This window comes from Pelodiscus sinensis, chromosome 6 (assembly GCF_049634645.1).
Source record: "Pelodiscus sinensis isolate JC-2024 chromosome 6, ASM4963464v1, whole genome shotgun sequence".
NCBI lineage: Eukaryota > Metazoa > Chordata > Testudines > Trionychidae > Pelodiscus > Pelodiscus sinensis.
This window is the reverse complement of record NC_134716.1, coordinates 51,647,851-51,668,489: the sequence shown is the minus strand read 5'-3', so window position 1 is coordinate 51,668,489 and position 20,639 is coordinate 51,647,851. Positions and strand designations below refer to the sequence as shown.

Genomic DNA, 20,639 nt, shown 5'->3' with positions numbered 1-20,639 from the left:
AGTGTGTGGACAAATAGAAAACTATTACTTTGCTACCCCATAAATATTCTAGTTGGTCGTGTGTTCATCACCTAATAAAACACAGTGGAGTATACCACAAAATCAGTCAGGTGGGATGTTCGAGGCATACAGTGCTTCAGCCCCACTGGAACATTCTAGAATACTGTTCCAGCACTTTTTTGAGGCACCAAAGTAGCATCTGATGGCATTTCTGGCACTTGAATTCTGGCATTTCTTGAGTACTGCACTCTCCTACTGCACCTTTAGTAACTATGCAAACCTCAGGCCAGTAGCTTGACTAGAGTTGTTCATTGTACTCAATAGTGCATTCTGACAATAAAAGTTACTTTGGATCAAGTTTTAGAAATACTGATCATTTACTTGTTTTAAGGTTCAGAGGTTCAAAAGCCAGAATGGAGAACTGTGATTGTCTAATTTGACTTCCTGTATACCCCATGCTATAAAACTGCTATTTACTTCCCCTGGGTAATGCCTTGTTGTGTAGTCTTTGCTGTAGAGCGTGTGGGCTAGAAAACATAGTTACTATACCACATCAGTATCTATTTGGTGTTTGCTAATCAGTAAGACTATGTCTAGACTGCAGGCTTCTTTCAGAAGAAGTTATCTACACAGCAAAAGCGCATCAAAAAAAATGTGCTTTTTTGAAAGATAGCGTCCATTCAGTGTGGATGCTATCTTGCATTTAAGCTGTGATTATTATGGATGGAGTGGCCACCAGGGCACCTGTGCTTTTTCCTCTTTCCTCTTCTTTCAAAAGAACTCCCTCTTCCCACTGATTACAAAACAATACCTAGTTCTTATAAATGTGTTTTTTTTTTTTTCATCAGTAGATCTCTGTGCTTTATAAAGGAAGCCAGAACCATCATCCATATTTAGCAGATGAAGTAACCAAAGCATGGAGAGCTGACGTGAGTTGCCCAGGATCACCCATTAGAGGCAATGGCAGAACTAGAACTAGAACTCAGGTCTATCCATTAGGCTATACTGCCTCCCAGTGGGGTCAAGATTTTACCCAGACTCTGTAAAAGGCAGTAAATAGTTTATAAAGTAGAGCTCACTCTATGTTCTTACCCTCTAAGGACATGAAGCTTGTATCCTTCTGGCTTCTGCAAAGAGACAGTGACTTTATTACTTATCTCTCCCTTTGCCGTGTGGCTTCTGTGTGGAGAGTAGCTTTCCTGTGCTCTGCTCCTCTCCCAGCCTCAGCCTCTGCCGCTGCTTCCTCTAACACCGAAGCCCCTAAATAGACAAGACAGATGGAAGGAAACTGAGGTCTGCTGCAGCTCATAGATTTTTCAAGGAGCAACACAAAAAAGAAATTGAAATGATTATTCAGTTTCCTGCAGCCAAATTCCAGATAAGAGTAATGAAACTGACAGAGGCTTTTTTGGTTTATTTTATTACATTTTGAGAAAACAATGAACTTGCTTTGGCTACACAGAGCTAGCCTTTCACCTACCCTGAAGAATACATGAATTTCAAACTTCCATTTCTTGTGAAAAGTCCTTGGAAGTGGCAGCTGGCAACACCATAGAACACAGTGAGATTCCTGCTTCCCTCCCCTCCCCTCCCCCCCAAAATTGCAAACAGTTTTTAAACCAGGATAAAAGGCATCGATGTAAACAATGCAAGCCACAGTTTATACAGACAAGAGAAGTGGTCTCCAACCTTTTTAACCACAAGATCATTTTTTCAATTTAAGTGAAATGTAAGATCTACCTCAAATCCAAATACCCTTGCCCCACTTCCTTTTCACCCCTTCTCTAAGGCTCCTCCCCTGCTCCACCCCTTCTTGAAGGCCTCACCCTGCTCCCTCCAACCTCATTCACTTTCACCAGGCTGGGGTAGGAAGTTGGGGTGCAGGCTCTGGTCTTAAGCCAAAGGTTTCAGAGGCTACGTCTACTCCTGTAGCCTTTTTCTGGAAAAGCTTATGCAAATGAAGCACATAGTGGAATATTGCCATGCTTCATTTGCATAATTAGCAGAAATTTTTGCTCAAGAGGCTTTTGAGCAAAAAGGAGCTGTGTAGAGGGCTCCTTTTTGCACAAAAAACCCATCTTGTGCAAGAGCCGTTCTTCCTGAAAAAATGAGGAAGAATGGCTCCTGCGCAAGAGTGGGTTTTTGTGCAAAAAGGAGCAGTCTACACAGCTCCTTTTTGTGAAAGTCTCTTATGCAAAAATTTCTGCTAATTAATTATGCAAATGAAGCACGGCGATATTGCACTCCGTGCTTCATTTGCATAAGCTTTTCTGGAAGAAGGCTACAGTGTAGACAGAGGGTACGTCTAGACTACATGCCTCTGGCGACAGAGGCATGTCGATTAGGCTACCCGACACAGTAAAATGAAGCGGCGATTTAAATAATCGCCGCTTCATTTAAATTTACATGGCTGCCGCGCTGAGCCGACAAACAGCTAATCAGCTGATCAGCTGTTTGTCGGCTCAGCACGGCAGCCATGTAAATTTAAATGAAGCGGCGATTATTTAAATCGCCGCTTCATTTTACTGTGTCGGGTAGCCTAATCGACATGCCTCTGTCGCCAGAGGCATGTAGTCTAGACGTACCCAGAGTGAGTGTGGGAGGGGCTCCAGGCTTTGCCCTGGATGGGGCATGAGGTCCAGGACTGGGACAGGGTTTCAGGAAGCAGGCTTTGGCTGGGCATCGTTTAACCGAGATGGCTTCCAGGTGGTGGAGCAGTGGAGTTAAGGTAGCCTTACTCCTGCCTTGGCCCTGCGCCACTCTTTAAAGCAGCTGGCATGTACAGCAATGGCTCCATGGTGCCATGTGCTCCCCCTCAACTAAAGGCACTAACTCCACAGCTTCTACTGACTACGGTTCCCAATTGTTGATCAATAGGAGCTGCAGGAGCGGTGTCTGCAGGCAAGGACAGCATGTGGAGACCCCCTCCTCTGCCTTTCTCAGTGGCTGCGGTGCATGCCAGTCACTTCTATGAGCAGCATTACTATAGGGATAATTACTCCAGCTGTGACAGGTTAAGCATTTTAGAATTCACTACTCAAAGAATTAAATTTAAGTGTAAGAGAGAAATGAAAATTCTGAAATGCACAGACCAGTCAAAAACCAAAAATAACACACTTTGTAAACTGTAAAAGAAGGAACAACAACCCTCCACATATGTGTTGGGTTGAGAGATGAGTGAAAGGCAGTGTGTGTTTGTGTGAATGGCGCGCGCGCGCACGCACACACACACACACACACACTCTGTGTGAGAGTGACAGAAATTTGCATTGCCAAACTCCCTCCATCCTCTTCTCTCTCTGTGGAGATGGGGTACAAGGGGGGGGGGAGGAGGGACACCCTGACATCAGCACCCCAACCTCTTATCCCTCCCATACCCTGCACAGCAAGCAGGAGGCTCCCAGGGGGCAGCACCAAGGCAGAGGGCAGGAGCAGCATGACAGTGGGTGGAGGGGCAACTGTAGTGCTAGCACTTTATAGCTTCCTGGCCAAACCAGTCCGGGTCACCTGTCAGAGGCTCCAAGATCTACTGGTAGATCCCAATCTACTGGTTGGTGTCCACTGGGCAAGAGTATAACATAAGAATGGCCACATGAGGTCAGAGCAATGGTTCATCTAGATCAGTATCCTGACTTCTGACAGCTGCCAGTGTGAAGCGCTTCAGAGGGAATGAATAGAACAAGGCACTGTTATCAGTGATCCATCCCATCAATCAGTCCCAGCTTCTAGCCATCAGCTGCTTAAGAATATCCAGTTCTAGGGTGGTTCCCCTGGCCATCTTGGCTTATCCTTCAGGAATTTATCCATAGTTATATGTTTGGCCTTCACAACATGCCCTTGCTATAAGTTCCACAATTTGCCTGTGTGTTATGTGAAGAAACACTCATGTTTGCTTTAAACCCATTGCTTATTAATTTCATTGTGAGACCCCTGGTTTGTATATTGTTCATCCTATGAATAATAATTCCCAATTCACTTTCTCCACACCATTCATGATTTTATAGACCTCTGTCATATCCCCTCTTAGTCATCTCTTCTGAACTGAACAGTCCCTGTCTTTTGAATCTCTCCTTATACGGAAACTGTTTCATGCCCTTAGTCATTTTTGTTGCCCTTTTCTGTGCTTTTTCCAATTCTAATGTATCTTTTTTGAGATAGGGTAGCAAAAGCTGAATGCAACACTGAAAGTTTGGCTCTACAATGGATTTATATAGTAGCATTATGGTATGTTTTATCTTCTCTAGCTATCTCTTTTGTAATGTTTCCAAATATTCTGTATGTGTACAATATGTCTACACTATGTGGTGTACCAGTCAACTTCATCACAGTAACCACTCCCATACAGTGTGGATAAGGCTTCAGGCTTTGACTTTAGTGAGAGTTGTTGCTGCTTGAATTTTTGAAAATGCATGTTTGTTTGCTGCTTGTGAGTTGAGATAACATCTTGTTAGAATGTTTGAATTTGTTTTGTACATGATGGTTGCACTTCTTTTGGCAAGCTGCTAGTTTGTGTAAACTGGTTTTAATAATTTTTAAGGTAAATATTTTTTACCAGTAGGGTTGCTAGGTGTCCAGTTTTGAACTGGTCAGTCCAGTTTGAGCTTTCCGTCTGGGAAATAAATTGAGAAAATACCGGACATATAAATGTCTGGTATTTTCTAATTAAGTATGTTTTTTTTATTCTGAGTTTCAGTATGTAGTTGCGTACTGCCTGTCTGGTAGACACGCGAGGGGGCTGGCGCTGGACTCACTCACGCTTCGCCGGGACCATGAGCAGGATGGGCAGCACCCCAGGATCTGCATAGGCCCGGGCCAGTCCCACTTCCCGCCGACCGATTCTCCCCTGGCCAGCCCTGCTCCCCCCAACCCACTCCCGGCCAGCCCTGCTTCCCACTGGCCACTTTTCTCCCCCTTCCTACCCCCAATCTCCCCCGGCTAGCCCTGCTCCCCCCCGACCCCCTCCTGGCCAGCCTGCTTCCTGTCATCCGGTTCTCCTCCCCTCCCTCCCCCCCCCCGCTACGATCTCCCCCGGCCAGCCCCAATCCCCTCAACCTCCTCCCGGACAGCCTTGCTCCCCTCCCATCTGGTATGTCCCCCCGATCTGAGATTAAGTGTGTCCGGTATTTTCTTTTTAAGCCATCTAGTAACCCTATTTACCAGTGAGAGTCATCACTTCCAAGGATGCTGTTCATTTGTATTTTCATAACCGTGAGCCAGAACAAATTCAGTTGTCATCTTTGGAGCTCTGTGAAAATGAAATCATTTTGCGGTGCTGTCAAATGCCATGGTAACATTTTGTATATGAAAAGTTCCAAGAACTAATCCACAAATGTACTCCTATGACTCTGCATTTTGGTTGAAGTAAAGATGTGATGCACTATAGGTTGAGGTAAAGTTGCCTTTGACTTTTTCCATTTTTGGTGTTTGATACATTTTAGACAATGAACTGGCTTTTGTGTGTTTTCCCAGGTACTGGTGCACTTATGACTTTTAAGCAAAAACTACAATTTTAAAATTACACATGTGCAGTGCAGCTATGTTTTTTCATGCAAAAGCTGAAATTGGATGCACATAACAACCAGTGCTGCTAACTACCCTAGAATGTAAATGGCCTGATTTGCAGATGCTGATGAAGTAAATGCATGTTAAAATATTTTTCATGCAGGCAAGAGAGCCTCAACCTTTCTAAAGTTGATCCTCTAAACTACATAGTAGAAGTCAGTGGCTCCTCCTGAATGGTGAGTAAGTGCTCACTTCTGTTTCCTTTCCTCTGTCTTGTCTGTTTAGATTGTTGTAAACTCTTTTGAGGCAGCAGATATTATCCATCATTATTTATTTGTACAATGTTTAGCAGAATGTAGCCCCAATTTTAAATGGTACTTTACAATAACACCAAGAAGTAATTCAATCATATGGTGAGCCAATCAAACCTAAAATGCACATTATAAGTGAGATAAGAGAATGTAAGAACCTTATCTTTAGCAAAGCCTAGCTTTTGAGGATTTATACGGAAAGTCTTCTATACTCATTTTTTTTTGCCTTTTTCAGAACCTTTTCCAATTCCACTACATCTTTTTTGAGAGGGGCGACTACATCTGTATCCAATGTGAGTATCATGGATTTAGATAGAGGCTATATTGTTTGCCATAATCTATCCCTTTCCTAATGATTCCCAACATTCTCTATGCTTTTTTGACTGCCGCTGCACATTGAGTGGGTGTTTTGACTCCAAGATCTCTCTTTTGAGGGGTAACAGCTAATTTAGACCCCATCCTTTTATATGTATATTAGGGCTTATGTTTTCCAATGTGCATTGCTTTGCATTTATCAACAATGACTTTCATCTGCCCTTATGTTGTCATGTCATCAAGTTGAGATCTCTTTGTAGCTCTTCATAGTCTGCTTTGGCCATAACGATCTTGAGTTGCTTTGTATCATATGCAAATTTTGCCACCTCACTGTTGATCCCTTTTTCCAGGTAATGTATGAATATGTTGCTGGGACTCCACTCCCCACCACCAGCCCAGCCCAGCCCAGCCCAGCCCAGCCCAGCCCAGCCCAGCCCAGCCCAGCCCAGCCCCCGAACCTGACCAACTGGGGCTCTTTGGTCCAGCAATATCTAGTCCTACTGGACCACGGATATTGCTGGACCAGAGAGTCCCGGATTCTAAAAGTTTAACCTGTAGTTAAGAGAGCTGATTTTTAAGTTGTCATACTTGAATTTCAGATTTAACAGCCTGTAGAGACTGTAATTTGTAGGTTAGATCTTTGGCTAGTCTAAATTAGTGTAGCACCACTGAAATCAGTTAAGAGTTAATGTGGATTGACAACACTAAAGGCTTTCGCTCATTGTCAGCTTTTTTCAAGATATTACCACCACAAATCCATTGGAAAGTGCCTAAATCTTGGTGTCAATGGTCCCTTTCCATCGTCAGTACTCTCTTGTGGCAAAAATCAAACATTTGCCTCAGTTTCCCTCCTTTTTGATGGACCCATTGCCCCACTCTTGGTTCTTTATTATGATCTCAGCCTTCTGCTTAGATCATTAATAGTCCTTTTCCCTCTTAGGGAATTAGTTCAATATTTCAGGAGGAAAGCCATCCTAGATAAAAGGAATATATTCTCCAGCCTCTTGGAGTATTACTTGCTTATTCTAACCTTAATAAACCAGTTTAGTTGGGAACACAGGCCCATTCACTCCTCTGGGTTCCAGGCCAGAGATTTTATATGAAATGGTGGGCACCAACCTCATTCTGTTTCTATGACTTGCTTCCTACCTCTCTTACAGGCTGTTCCTCAGAATCTATGAGTCTATTACAGGAATGGATGGGTAAGGTTCTGTGGCCTGCAGTATGCAGGAGGTCAGAGGAGAAGATCTTTATGGTCCCTTCTGCCCTTAAAGTCCATGAGTCTATGAATTATACTTTGAGATCCTCTCTTTCTGTTCGTCTATCCTGCTGGATGATTTCTGACCAGTCTGTTGCTAACAGATCCTTCTCTTAGTAGCTCCTAAGCCTCTGGAGACACTCTGCTCTTCTGTCCTGCAGCCTTTTTAATCTCTGCAGTTGTTATGAGGCCACTCATCACCTCCAGCTAAGAAATCAGTTTCCCTATTAAATTATTTGCAGCTCAGGCAATATGGGATCTGTATACTCCATGCTATAGCACAGAAGAGCCATAGCCCCTATTTGCAGTTGTACTTTTTATCACTTCAGTCTCCCCCAGCAGTGACCAGAAATCATTTTAACATGACACTGTCAGCCGTACAGTTTGTAACATTACCAATGTTTTATATAATTTTTCCTATAAAACACACAGTATATATAAATAGCAAAAATAAATACATAAATAAACACCTCTCTCACCAAGGTACTCCTACAACCAGGGATTTTAAAAAAAATTCTCTTCGATTTACAACTAAAAGGAAAAAGCAAAGGACCCTAGGCTCTCAGTGCCTTTGACATAAACCAGGAAGTTGGGGAAAGCAGAGGCTGCTGTTAAAAGGCATTTTGTCAGAGAGCTGTGAATAAGGAAATCTTGAGCCTTTAGCCTAGAAACACTTGAAGGAGTAAGATGATATATTGACTGACCTAATTATATTAATCTAGTTCAAAGCTTAATCACTGATATAGCAAATTATTGCACTATTTAAAATATTTTTAATGTATTACTCTTCATGGCCTGTTTTTATTCTTGCTATATCTTTTTGCCAAGAGAGGAACCCTTACTCAGACAAATTTTCCATTTACTTCAACACTGAATGGAGCAATGTGAAACTGACCTTCTCGGCCACAATCACTGACAAATATTCCCACCCTGCCTGTTCCATGGAAACACAACAAAGACAGAGTCAGTGATGGCAGTGTTAGAGAGGAAACATCTGGATCCAAAGACGGCTGTTGAGGAAACACGTGGGTCTTGTCCATTTCAAGCTGGTTTCATCTAGTAGTGGTTAGAGAGAAAACACCATTTACTAACATCTATTTTAAATTAAAACTGCAAAACGGTCAGATGCTTACGATGGGATAACTTTTTATTTCTTCAATTGCTACCATGGTGGCTTCACTGAATTTTTGCATCATGCCCTCACTGCTGTCTACATGGACACAAAGCCTATGTATCTCTCTTACACCAAACATCTGGATATAAATAGTCAATGAGAATTTATTTCTCTCTTTAAAGCCATGAAAAAGATTGCCTGAGGCGAGCATTATAATCCTGTTCCTTGTCGAGGTTTCTCCACAATTCATCATTAGAAATAAAATATTGGAGGCTTAATAGTAAGCTGTATAAGATAAACCCTAATTCTGGGAACAATATAATAAAAACTTTGGTTTAAAACACTGTGATAGAAAACAAACAGCAAAACCTAAAATTAAACATTTTTTTTAACAGTGTTACTGTGAGAATGCAGAGGGGAACAATCACGCATTCCAAAAATGCATTTTCATTTTAAGAATCACAGCAGACTTCCAAAATTGCCTATATGTCATGAATGCAACAATACATTCATCTCATTCGTTTAGAAATGGGTATTTTGTCCTGTTAACCTTAGCAAAATAATTCAGTTAAATACATTCAAGATTCAAATGACATTTTATCCACATGTGATTTTTTTTTTAAAGGTACTTTCCTTTGATACTAACTAACAAAGCTTAAATAATCCGGTACTGGTGAAGAGAACACAAGACAGAAGTAGGAGAAAGTAATTCATAATTATGTAAATTCCTACAAAAAAACCTTTGATATTCTCTTTTTATGAATTTACAGAGTTTAAATTCTTATTCTTTTGTAGTTTGAGGTTGTACTGATATTAATTCAGCCTTCTAAAAGAGTAGATACTACTTATCTTTCATCACCTTTGAGGGAATGTATCCTTTTCACAGGATAAATTTTACTAGAAGATGAATTTCGACTTGCACTTACAATTTACTGAAAATTTAAGATCCTTATTGTAGTTGAGTATAAAAAGTTTCACTGTGTGTAGAATTCCTAGATATTATAGTAAATGGCATTTCAGAGAATGCTTATAATAATCATGTTCACTAACATTTTTAACCAATATGATGTTAAACATAGTTTTACACTTACCATGACAAGCTCTCTTTAAAAATGTCAGCTTATCATAGTTAACTCCATTTATAGTTAACTATATTCAGATAAGACCTTTTAAAACATAGTCATTCTTTTCCACAAAAAGGAAAAAATCATGCTTAACTTCATAGTAGCTGACATGTTTTGTAACATGATGCATCTCCCCAATGTAGCCAACACCTGAGGCAGTTGATTTGTTCCTTCATTAATCTCTCTCATCCTTGGATTTTTAGGACTCTGTGCTATTGAATCTTCTCCTCCAACTGTTTATTAAGCAGGTTCACCACCAACACTTTTCTGTGTCTGATCCCCCATCTCTTTCTCCCATCTAGAGCTAGTGAGAGAATAGTTTGCCCTATAAGAAAAATATTTATGGAAATGTTAAAAAAAGTTTTCATAGACATTTTCCATGGGAAAATTTGTCATGTTGACAAAAACTCAAAACCTGGAAATTTTAATCTGAAAACCAAAAACTTTTATTGGTAAATGCAATTGTGGTGCCATATGGGAATTGTGGTTCAAGGTAATTGTGGCTTCATGTACCCATTCTCCTATATGGGCCAGGCTCACTGGCCAGCACTTTTCTCTCAGGATGTGCCACAATCTCACTTCTTGGTAATCTGCTGTGGCGCATCTTGGGAAGACCATAGCTGTGGTTCTCCACGGGAGATGTAGTCCAACTAAGAAACACCCAAAACTTATTACTTTTTTAAAAAATGTAATATTTTTGCATTTGACTCATGATTTTGCATTTTTAATATTGGAAATACTGAGAATGGGGTAGGGCTTGGCGTGCACGTTTTCTGGGGAAAATGGAAAAAAAGATATACAGGCAAGCAGAACATGAAGCTAGAATGTCAAGCAGGGTGACTGAATGGAATGCATGGTAATGGAGAACATGCAGAAAAAAATTAAGGGTGGATGGCAAGACACTGAAAGTCATGACACTGTGTATAAACATCTGGAAATCATAGAAATGATAAACAGCAGACCGGAGGCAACATACTAGGGACAAAGAAAGGCAGAGTTTTATAGCTGGTAACCTCTAAACATTTAACATTTTCTATCTATAAACCTTCAAGTCCCCAGTTCTACAAAGACTGATGCACATGCTTAACTTCACATGCTGTATGTAGACCCATTTCTTGAAAACTAGGGGGAGCTGCATTCTTCGCTTCCGTAGGTTGTTTTGAAAATCCCAGCAAAAGGTCATGCCATTTTAATGGAGATCCCTGCAGCAATCCTTTAAAGCATGTCAGACACAGTAATTCAAGATACATTTTGTTCAGCTTCTCTTGAAGGAATGTGTTCTACTGTGGAGGCTATTTGTTGGGAAGTTCAGAGTACTTCAAAGTAAACTTGTATCTGAAGCAGCTTTGAAACTGAGCTTCAAAACTTTTTCTGTGTGTCACGGTGATTAGATTAAATTATAACACTGATTAAACAAGACTGTGGCCCCGCTCAGATCCATATAAAGCATATTTATCCTTCATAAATAATGATACTATTGTGTATTAGACATCCACCATTTAATCTACAAAACAAATAGAAACATCATGGGAAATAAAATTAATTATGCTGCATATTATGTCAGATAATGGTCATGAGAGGTTAAAATTGAGAATATTGCTGAAATTAAAGTAGGTGTTCAAATGCTTTTAAAAAGTGTGTTTTAAAATAAAATGTGAATTAGACATAGAAAAGAATATTAATGTGTGACGTACTGTGTTTGCTTTCAAGTCAGCACCCAGCCTGTCAGCTTTTTGGAAGAGATGTACACATTTCCAATTCAATATTAGAATGAAAATGTATAAATTCTATTTTGGGTGTGAAGTTGTAAAGAGACTCTTTAGATCATTCATAATGGGCACTTGTGATGCTTTCTTGGGGTGCCCAGGACTCAGCATCCCCCTATTACCTCCCTGTCTCTAGCTAAGGGAAGAATTATTTGTATAGTACTTACCTGACTTTTAGCTCCTTGATGCCTCTAATCTGTTAACCAGCCAGACAATCTCCAATGCTATCCCTCACTTTGACTCGCAGCTTAACAATAATGTACTTTAGTTCTTCAGCACTGAGAGAGCATCATAGTAATATAAACCTCACTTATCATTTCATTCACTTAGTTTAGCTTTCCCAAAAAGTTTAAATCTTTTTGTAAAGTTTGCAGGAAACCATTCAGTCATTGGAGCTAAGCAAATGACCGGATCAGGCAGCATAATTTAAAACAAATATTCAGAATGTTCAGACAAATCGCTCAAATGGGTGATTTTAAGATACACTTTTCAAAGAGAAATAGTTGTCACGCTGCACAATTTGGAGATTAACAAAAACATTTTTACTAACAATTCACTCAGTGGTCTCCAACCTTTTTAAGCATAAGATCACTTTTTGAATTTAAGTGCAATCCAGGATCTACCTCAAGCCCAAACACCCTTGCCCCGTCTCCTTCCCACTCCTTCTCTGAGGCCCCATCCCTGTTCACTCCATCCTCCCTCCCCCATCCTCACTCGCTTTTATCAGGCTGGGGCAGAAGCTTGGGGTGCAGCAGGGGTTCAGGACTGGGGCCAAGGTTTGGAATGCAAGCTCCAGCTGGGCACCACTCACCACACGTGGTTGCTGGGTGGTGGTGCAGAGGACTAAGGCAGGCTTACCCTTACCCTGGCCCTGTACCACTCTCCAAGCAGCCAGCAAACTCTCTGCATCCCTGACCCCCTCTGCTCTGTGGAGATGGGGTACAGGGTGGACACCCTGACATCATCACCCTTTCCTCTTCTTCCTGTGCACCTCACAACACGCAGGAGGCTCCTAGGGGTGAGGGGCACCTCCAAGGCACAGGGCAGGAGCAGCACAGCAGTGCTGAGAGGGGCAGATGAAGTGCCAGCACTTGATAGCCTCCCAGCTGAACCTCTCGGGATCACCTATCAAAGGTTCCAAGATCTACCAGTAGATCCCGAAATACTGATTGATGACCACCGCTCTACTGCATGTGCAATATAGAACATTAAGTCATATTTTAGTTGTGTAATGCCTCTAGTACAGAGGTTCCCAAACTGTGGGTCAGGACCCCAAAGTGGGTCGTGATCTGTTTAATGGGATCACCAGCTTCGACTTGCCAAGGCCCAAAGCCTAAGTGCCACTGTCCCAGGCCAAAGCTGAAACTTTTGTGTTTTAGTCCTGGGTGGCAGGGCTCAATTTATAGTCTCCCTGGCTGGGGTGAAGCTCTTGAGCTTCCTGTGTCCATGAGGATGCTAGAGCTCAGATTCTAGTCCTCCATCCTGAGATGGTGGTCTTTGGTGAGTTCAAGCTTCAGTCCCTCTCTTGGGGCCATGTGGTAATTTTGTTGTTACTTGGGGGGGTCATGGTGCAATGAAGTTTGAGAACCCCTGTTCCAGTACTGTGATGTTCTGCATATTAAGTTATGGAACTGCTTAGGACCATGCTGTCTGGAGTGGTTCACTACCCTGAGTGCCACCCTCAGGGCAGACTGTCAAAAAGCAAGGCAAACACCCCCAGATGGTTATAAGTTCTATAATTAGAGCTCACCAACTTTCCAACAAATGCAAACTCCTGAAGCACAATAACAGTTTTACCATGTATCAGAGGGGTAGCCGTGTTAGTCTGAATCTGCAAAAGCGACAAGGAGTCCTGTGGCACCTTATAGACTAACTGAAGTGTAGGAGCATAAGCTTTCGTGGGCAAAGACCCACTTCGTCAGATGCATGTAGTGGAAATTTCCAGAGGCAGGTATATTTATCCTGGCCTGCATATTTATACCTGCCTCTGGAAATTTCCACTACATGCATCTGACGAAGTGGGCCTTTGCCCACAAAAGCTTATGCTCCTACACTTCAGTTAGTCTATAAGGTGCCACAGGACTCCTCGTCAGTTTTACCATGGAGTCACATTCCACCCCTTCAGCATTCTAGACTATTTTGCCACCCAGGTGAGCTGAACCCCATGAATGCAGGGTTATGACCTATTTTGGGGTCCCAACCCACAGTCTGAGAACCCCTGTACTAGAGGTATTACACAATTAAAATGTGACTCCTTTTTTTAGGGCTAACCCAGGTTAACCCTAACCCTCTGTTTCATAGCTTCAGTTTAGTGAGAATGGAGATGGCAGAAGAGATGAAAAATTTAGTCCACCTCTATTTCCTTCTTCCAGAGTTCAGGCTGATGAGACAAGCCCTTTTTGCATATAGTATTTTCATTGGTGCAAAGGGGCAATTAACATAGTCTTTGTATTGTGATGTTCTACAAGGGTCCATTTAGTTTTGATAGGGCCTCTTAATGATCAGGAAACAATCCCATATAACAGGTTGGCAGTTTCAGAACAAACATTTCTTAAATAAAACACTTAAATATTACCCTAGAGCATGTGATAAGGATACTATGAGCAGAATCAATACGTGTAGCACTTTAGGAGTATTCCATAACATTTGAACACTAAATGCATTGTGATGAGTCCAATATTCATCTTATGAACTCGTCCAATGAATTTGTCAGTGCTTGGCTGAAGCCAAAAGCCTGGCCAGCATTGGTACGTGGTCTGTTAGCATCACATTTGGAACTATAAATTGCATTTCTATAGCATAAGCAATGTATTTTCAAATCTATTCATCAGGCATAATTGATTTATTCTTGAATACATTTTTCCTTTTGTTCCCTCCAGAAAAACGGGGTGTAGGCGGAGCTATGTGTAATTATAGTACAATTATGAGGAAATAAAATGTCAGCAAATGCAAAATTAAGGTTGCTGTAGCAATAATAGCTTGCACATATTGCCCACAATGTGGTTTTCTGGATTATTATTTTTCTGTAGTATTGCTTATAAATTGCCTTTCTTCCCATTCTGCAAGTCATTGCAAGTAATTTTATTGATGTAAATCCTAATGACTCCATACTGACGGTACAAATCAAAACAAAGACACAATCCCAGAGCAGGGCCGATTAACATCTAGTAGTCCCATTATCTTTTAAGGGACGATTCATACACTTTAATACACCTGGTAATAAGTTGCAAGATGGTCCAAAAAAAAAGATGAAAGTCTTTAGGCTTGATCCTACAAACATTTATGTGAGTAATTTTGCTGTTTTGAATTGTCCCATTAGATTAGGGGTGGGGGACTTTATTGGGGTTGGGAGCCACTGACCCACAGAAAAATCTGGGGCCACATACAAGTGAGAAGAAAAAACCAAAAACCCTCACTAACTTGGCCCCTGACTGATACTCCCCACATTCCCCTTGTACTCCACAGCCTAGAGGGGCCCAGCCTAGGAGATTTTTGTGTGCTCCAGCCCTGAGGGGGTTAGGGCTAAGCTAGGGGCTGCATCCAGCCCCAAGCCTGAGGTTCCCCACCCCTGTATTAGATCAACCCATGCCACTAGAGCCATAATTACCAACTCCATGGATGCTCTGGTGATGGAGCATGCCCAGAGAAAAATTAGTGGGCGATCAGCACCTACCAACAGTCATGCTCCCCTACCCTGCTTCCCTCCCTCTTACACCTCTTGCTCACTGTGCTTTGGGAGCACCAGAAACATCTGATTCGTGGGATTCCAGGAAGAAGGAAGAGGAGTGGGGATGGAGTAGAAAGAGGCAGAGAATTGGGGAATGGGGTGGAATAGGGGCAGAGCAAGGGCAAGAACAAGAGGTGGGGTGGAACCTTTGGGAAGGGATGGAGTGGGATTGGGGCCTGGATCAGAAAAAGGGGTGGGGGAAGGGTTGAGCAACACCTGGCTAGAAGGAAGATTGGTGTCTGTGACTGAAACTAATGTGGGAGGATCTGCTTAAAAAGTGCTGATTTTATTAAAACTGATGGCACAATAAGGCTGATTGATGTCAGTTGCAGGATGAAGCCTTAAGGTTATATATTCGTCATGGCTGTCACAGGAGTTGCCAATTCCTGTGGGGTTTTTTTTTTTCATGTCTTAAAACAAATATCCACAACTTGCACATTTTGAAGCTCTTGCAAGTGGGAGGGTGTGATGATAGTAACAGAGTTCCTAGTGAGCCCCAGGGCTGCCCCATTAAACACTAGGGTGCACAGAGGAAGTCTCATAGTGAGTGCTTGTGGTTGGCCACAAGTGTATGCTGTATTAAATGAACGCTTTATGTATAACTGTGGGCTCACTTATGTAACTTCTCAAGTGGGAGGCAAATGCAAATTCCCAACTTCCACTCCAGTTATGCAAAAGCCCAGCCTTTTGAAGTTGCATCCAAAGGAGAGGGGCACTGCTTGTTGGCTTCCTGTTTCTGGTGCTTCAAGATCAAAGGCCCGTTGCGTATAAAGGAAAGACTAACCTCTTCTTCATAACAGTAATTCTCACCCACGGATGTTATGTACTCATAACCACAGAAAACTGCCATGATGAGGCTTGAATGAACAATGCTCTTGTTGGAGTTGTAGGACAAGCTCTGATAAGCTTATTAGCTAGCAAAATGTAGGCAGGCAACTATGAAGCCTGGAAAAACTCCAACCATGAGGGAGAGAGATGTGGGTCTCTGCTGAAAAAAGAGGAGTTAGGAGCGTTGAATGGGTACCCTGAGGTGTAATATAGCTACCATTTCCCTGAACTGTGAAAACTTCTTTTACGTATGTTAAATATGTTGGTTAAACCAACCATAGTTTTGACTGAATATCATATATACTGCATGTTACATTTAAAATTCTAGTAAGAACTGTTTGTTTCAGGGAGCCACAATTGGAATAATTCAGCCTTTCACTTCCAGGTCACCATTAAGAGCATAAGAATGGCAAAAGGTCCAGTTAACCCAGTATCTAGCAGTGGCCAGGTCCAGGTGCCCCAGAGGGAATGAACGGAACAGGTAATCATCAAGTGACCCATCCCCTGTCACCTAGTCCCCGCTTCTGGCAAACAGAGGCTAGGAATACCATTCCTGCTCATTCTGGCTCATAGACATTCAGGGACCTATCCTTCATTAACTTATCTAGTTCTTGTTTAAATTCTGTTTTAGTGTTGGCCTTCACAATATCCTCTGGCAAGGAGTTCCACAGGTTGACTTGTATTTTTTACACAATACTACTTTTTGTTTGTTTTTAAACCTGTTACCTATTAATATCATTTGGTGAAATTAATTTATTTTCAAAGCAGACCAAAAACTGTAGTTGCCATGTGAACAGGGCAGTCCCAATGCATATGCAAAATATGTGGCTGTGTAGGGAAAGTGAAAATTTGTGGCATGTGTGCTTGTATGCATGAGGACCGCTCTGATCACCTTTGTTGCCTGGTACCTGTCCAGCTCCTTCTCCCAGCTGCTCTCTCTTACCAGCAATAGAGCTTCTCCCTGCCTCCCTCAGCCCAGTGCTAGTGAGGGTTCCCTTCTCCCAGATTCAGAGCAGAGAGGAGCCCTCAGTCTCTGCAGCTCTTATCCAGCCCTATGGAATGCCTCAAACCCAGGTAGAAGCCACACAGTGAGGCGTCACCCCAGATGTCTAATAGAAGTGGGGTGGGGAAGGAAGCCCTGAGCTCCAGTTGTGCGGAGGTCAGGGCTCAGTTGCGTAGGGCCCATAAAGTGTAAGGATGGCCCTGCATGTGCAAGTTCTTCTTCGAGTGCTTGCTCATGTCCATTCTGATTAGGTGTACACGCGCCGCGTGCACGGATTCCGGAGCTTTTTTCCCTTAGCAGTATCCATAGGGCCAGCAGCGAGCCCCCTGGAGTGGCGCCAGTATACTGGTGCATATATACCCCTGCTGGCCCCTCCACCCCCTCAGTTCCTTTGGAGCATGCTTTCAGGCTGTTAGCCTATCTCTTAGCAGTTGTATTTCCTTTATTTGTTGTATTATAGTTCTATTTGAAGTTTTATCTAATTAAGAAGTTAAGTACTGTACATAGTGTGATTAGTTAGATAGGGGAGCACAGCGGGACTCTCACTGTGAGGGGAGGGCATGCCAGGGCCCCAGGGCTTCAAACCCTGTGCTTCCTGCTCTAAACCTATGCCCTGTGGAGATCCCCACTCCGACTGTCTGAAGTGCCTGGGAGAGGCCCATCGAGCCGAAAGCTGCTCTATCTGTAAGAGCTTTAAGCCCCGGACCAAGAAGGAGAGGGACTCCCGGTTGAAACTCCTATTAATGGAGTCGGCACTGCAGCCCCAGGGCAAGGAGCGCCCTCACTCCTTTCGCAGCGCGCCGTCGGTGGCACCCGTGTCGGCCAAGCACCAGTCTGAGGCTGACAAGGCACCGAGGCACAGATCGCAGTCCCCAGTGCCGAGGGGCTCCAAGGGCTCGAGGGGATGCTCAGCAGAGAGGAGTGCCCAGAAGGTGCGCCCTAAGGAGGGGCACCTGTCTTCTAAGGCCTCGAAGAAGAGGCACAGCCCAGACAAGGGCAAGAGCCCGGAGCAGCGCACGGGGATAGAGGAGGCCCGTCGTCCTTCCACCCCAGAAACTTTCGAGGTGGCCCAGGACCTCATTGAGATGGCCGCAGAGGAAGGAGAGGGTCTGGACCGTGCCGGCGCCAGGCTCAAGCGCTCCCCAGCAGGCTATGGCAGCCAGGCCGTGGGACTTTCTGGGCAAGGTGCAGGTCTCGGCCCAGCACCAACAGCAATTTCTGGTGCCGGCAAGAACACTGGCACCGGAGCTGGGACAAACACCGGCCTCGACTCCGAGCCCCTACCTGGCAGCACCGGTAGTGGCACCAGGAGCAAGTGCGCTTGCGGCACCGACAGCCCCGATACCTGGGCACCCGATGGCCTTTACGGCACCGGTGCAGGGGCCAGCACCGCAGACGGGCCTGTGGGTGGTGCAGGGCCCCGCACCGTATTATGTGCCGACTACGGCACCACAGCCGGTGCCCCGCACGGCACTGGCGCTGCTGCCTCTCCCTGCACTGATCCCAGCTCACACCCTGGGAGCGCCAACTCAGCAGCAGACTGCGGTGCCACAGCACGTGGCGGCACCGGTTGGATACTTACCGGCCTACCAAATGCAGCTGGGCACGGTACCACCGCAGCAAGTGCCTCCACTTATGCCCCCGCCGGCAGCGCATGTGGAACACAGGGGCAAGCCATCGGCCATGGCGGCGCAGCGAAGGGTGCAAGCGTCCTCGCCCCCTTCCCCCCCTCCGGTCGGCATCAGACTATTCGTCGGAGTCCGAGGCTGAATCGGTGACATCAGCCCGGTCATCTTACAGGTCCCGATCCCACCATAGGTCTCGTTCATCGGTTAGATCAAGTCACCGGGAATCAGCAGACCAGCAGCAGTGGCAGGGACAACCCCAGTGGACATTCTGGATGCCCTGGGCTTACCACCAGGCCCAGGGGCTTCCTCCTACGGTCGTCCCGAAGGAGTAGCACCCCATCAGCCACCCCATTAAGAGCCCCTCCGCCTGGAGACGGCCCGTCCATGGCGACGATGCCTAGACCTCAGGTAGTTGGTCAAGGGCAGGAGGCTACGACCCAGCCGGGCTCGGCCCATATGGACTTTTCGGCCGAAGGGGAACCGGAGGCGCAGCTCGGTGAGGAGGAGGTAGTCCCCCTGAGAGAGTTCTCGTCGTCATCACCGGACGATGCTCTGGTGGACTCCGCACCTCAGCCCCGTTCAATGGACGCAAGGGTGCACCAGGAGCTGCTCCGAAGGTTGGCGGTCAACCTAGCGGTCCAGCATGAGGAGGTCCACGAGGACCAAGATCCTATGGTGGATATTTTGGCGGCAACGGGCCCTGGTTGAGTGGTGCTTCCACTGAATAAAATGGTGGACAAACTGTCGAAAACCCTGTGGCAGATGCCAGCCTCCATTGCGCCGACCCAAAAGGGGGTCGAGAGGCGGTACTACGTACCCCAAGCAGGGCACGAGCATCTGTTCAACCACCCGGTGCTGGGATCGATAGTAGTGCAGGCCATGGGGCAGAAAGAGCGTCAAGGCCCCCAGGTCCTACCCCAAAGGTGAAAGAGCCCAAGAAATTGGACCTGCTTGGCTGGAAGGCCTACGCGTAGGGGCCCTCGGTCAGACTCCGAGAGAGGCACAGGGCCGTCACCCGGCCACCAAACTAAGCCCTCATTTTGACGGTACGCCAGAGAGCAGAGTACCCGTCGCACCTACCTATCCACTCTTTGGGGACCGTGTCTCCCTCTTTTACCAGGAACGGATAAAGATCACATCGGACCGCTGGGTCCTAGACCTGGTAAAGCAGGGGTATACTATCCCCTTCCTTTCCTACCCTGCCCCCCACCCTCCCTCCCTTTCCCTCTTCAGTGACCCTTCTCACGAGACACTCCTTTGGCAGGAGGTGTCCAACCTGTTGTCGCTAGGGGCTATAGAAGAGTGCCCCCAGAAATGAGGGGAAAGGGTTTCTACTCCCGCTACTTCCTAGTACCCAAGGTGAAAGGGGGCATACGTCCCATATTAGACCTCCGAAACCTGAACGCCTTCATAAGGAAAGCAAAGTTCAGGATGGTGACACTGGCTTGCATCATCCCATCGCTCCCAAAGGGGGACTGGTATGCTGCTCTGGATCTCAAAGATGCCTACTTCCACATTTCGATTTTTCCGGGTCAAAGAAAGTTCCTATGGTTCGTGGTGGGATAGGACCATTTCCAGTTTACGGTCCTCCCATTTGGGCTGTATACAGCCCCGAGGGTTTTTACTAAATGTATGATGGTGGTAGCCGCGTTTCTGCGGCGACACAGGGTCCAAATGTTCCCATATCTGGACGATTGGCTGATAAGGGGCATGTCTCGAGAACAGGTGATAGATCACGTCACACGGGCAAGGCCATTGTTCGGGAGCCTCGGCCTCCTCATAAACGATGCCAAATTGTCATTAGACCCCACGCAGGTGATAGATTTTCTGGGGGCCCATCTAGACTCGCCCTCAGGGAAGGCGTCTCTACTGAGGGACAGATTCCTGGCTATCCGCTCGTTGGTAGCAGAGCTGCAGGAGTTTCCAACTATAACAGCAAGGACCTGTATGAGGCTCCTAGGCCACATGGCGGTGTGTACTTATGTGATCCAACACGCCAGGCTGCGCATGCGCCCATTGCATGGGTGGCTCAAAGTAGCGCACACCCTTTGAGGTCACCATTA

General features: G+C 44.9%; 1 protein-coding gene across 5 annotated transcripts in view; it reads left to right on the top strand.

The window, feature by feature from the left end:
- The window catches only part of CTXN3 (cortexin 3), a 50,105-nt gene that overhangs the window by 7,034 nt on the left and 22,432 nt on the right, over positions 1-20,639 (top strand). For 3 of the 5 annotated variants that reach the window (XM_075931916.1, XM_075931915.1, XM_075931914.1), the window contains exons 2-3: positions 5,666-5,738; positions 6,049-6,106. The gene's annotated coding sequence lies outside the window, so the exon portion shown is untranslated. Of the gene's footprint in view, positions 1-5,403; positions 5,743-6,048; positions 6,107-20,639 lie in introns of those variants that run through there. The other 2 variants (XM_075931917.1, XM_075931918.1) reach the window with 2 other exon arrangements.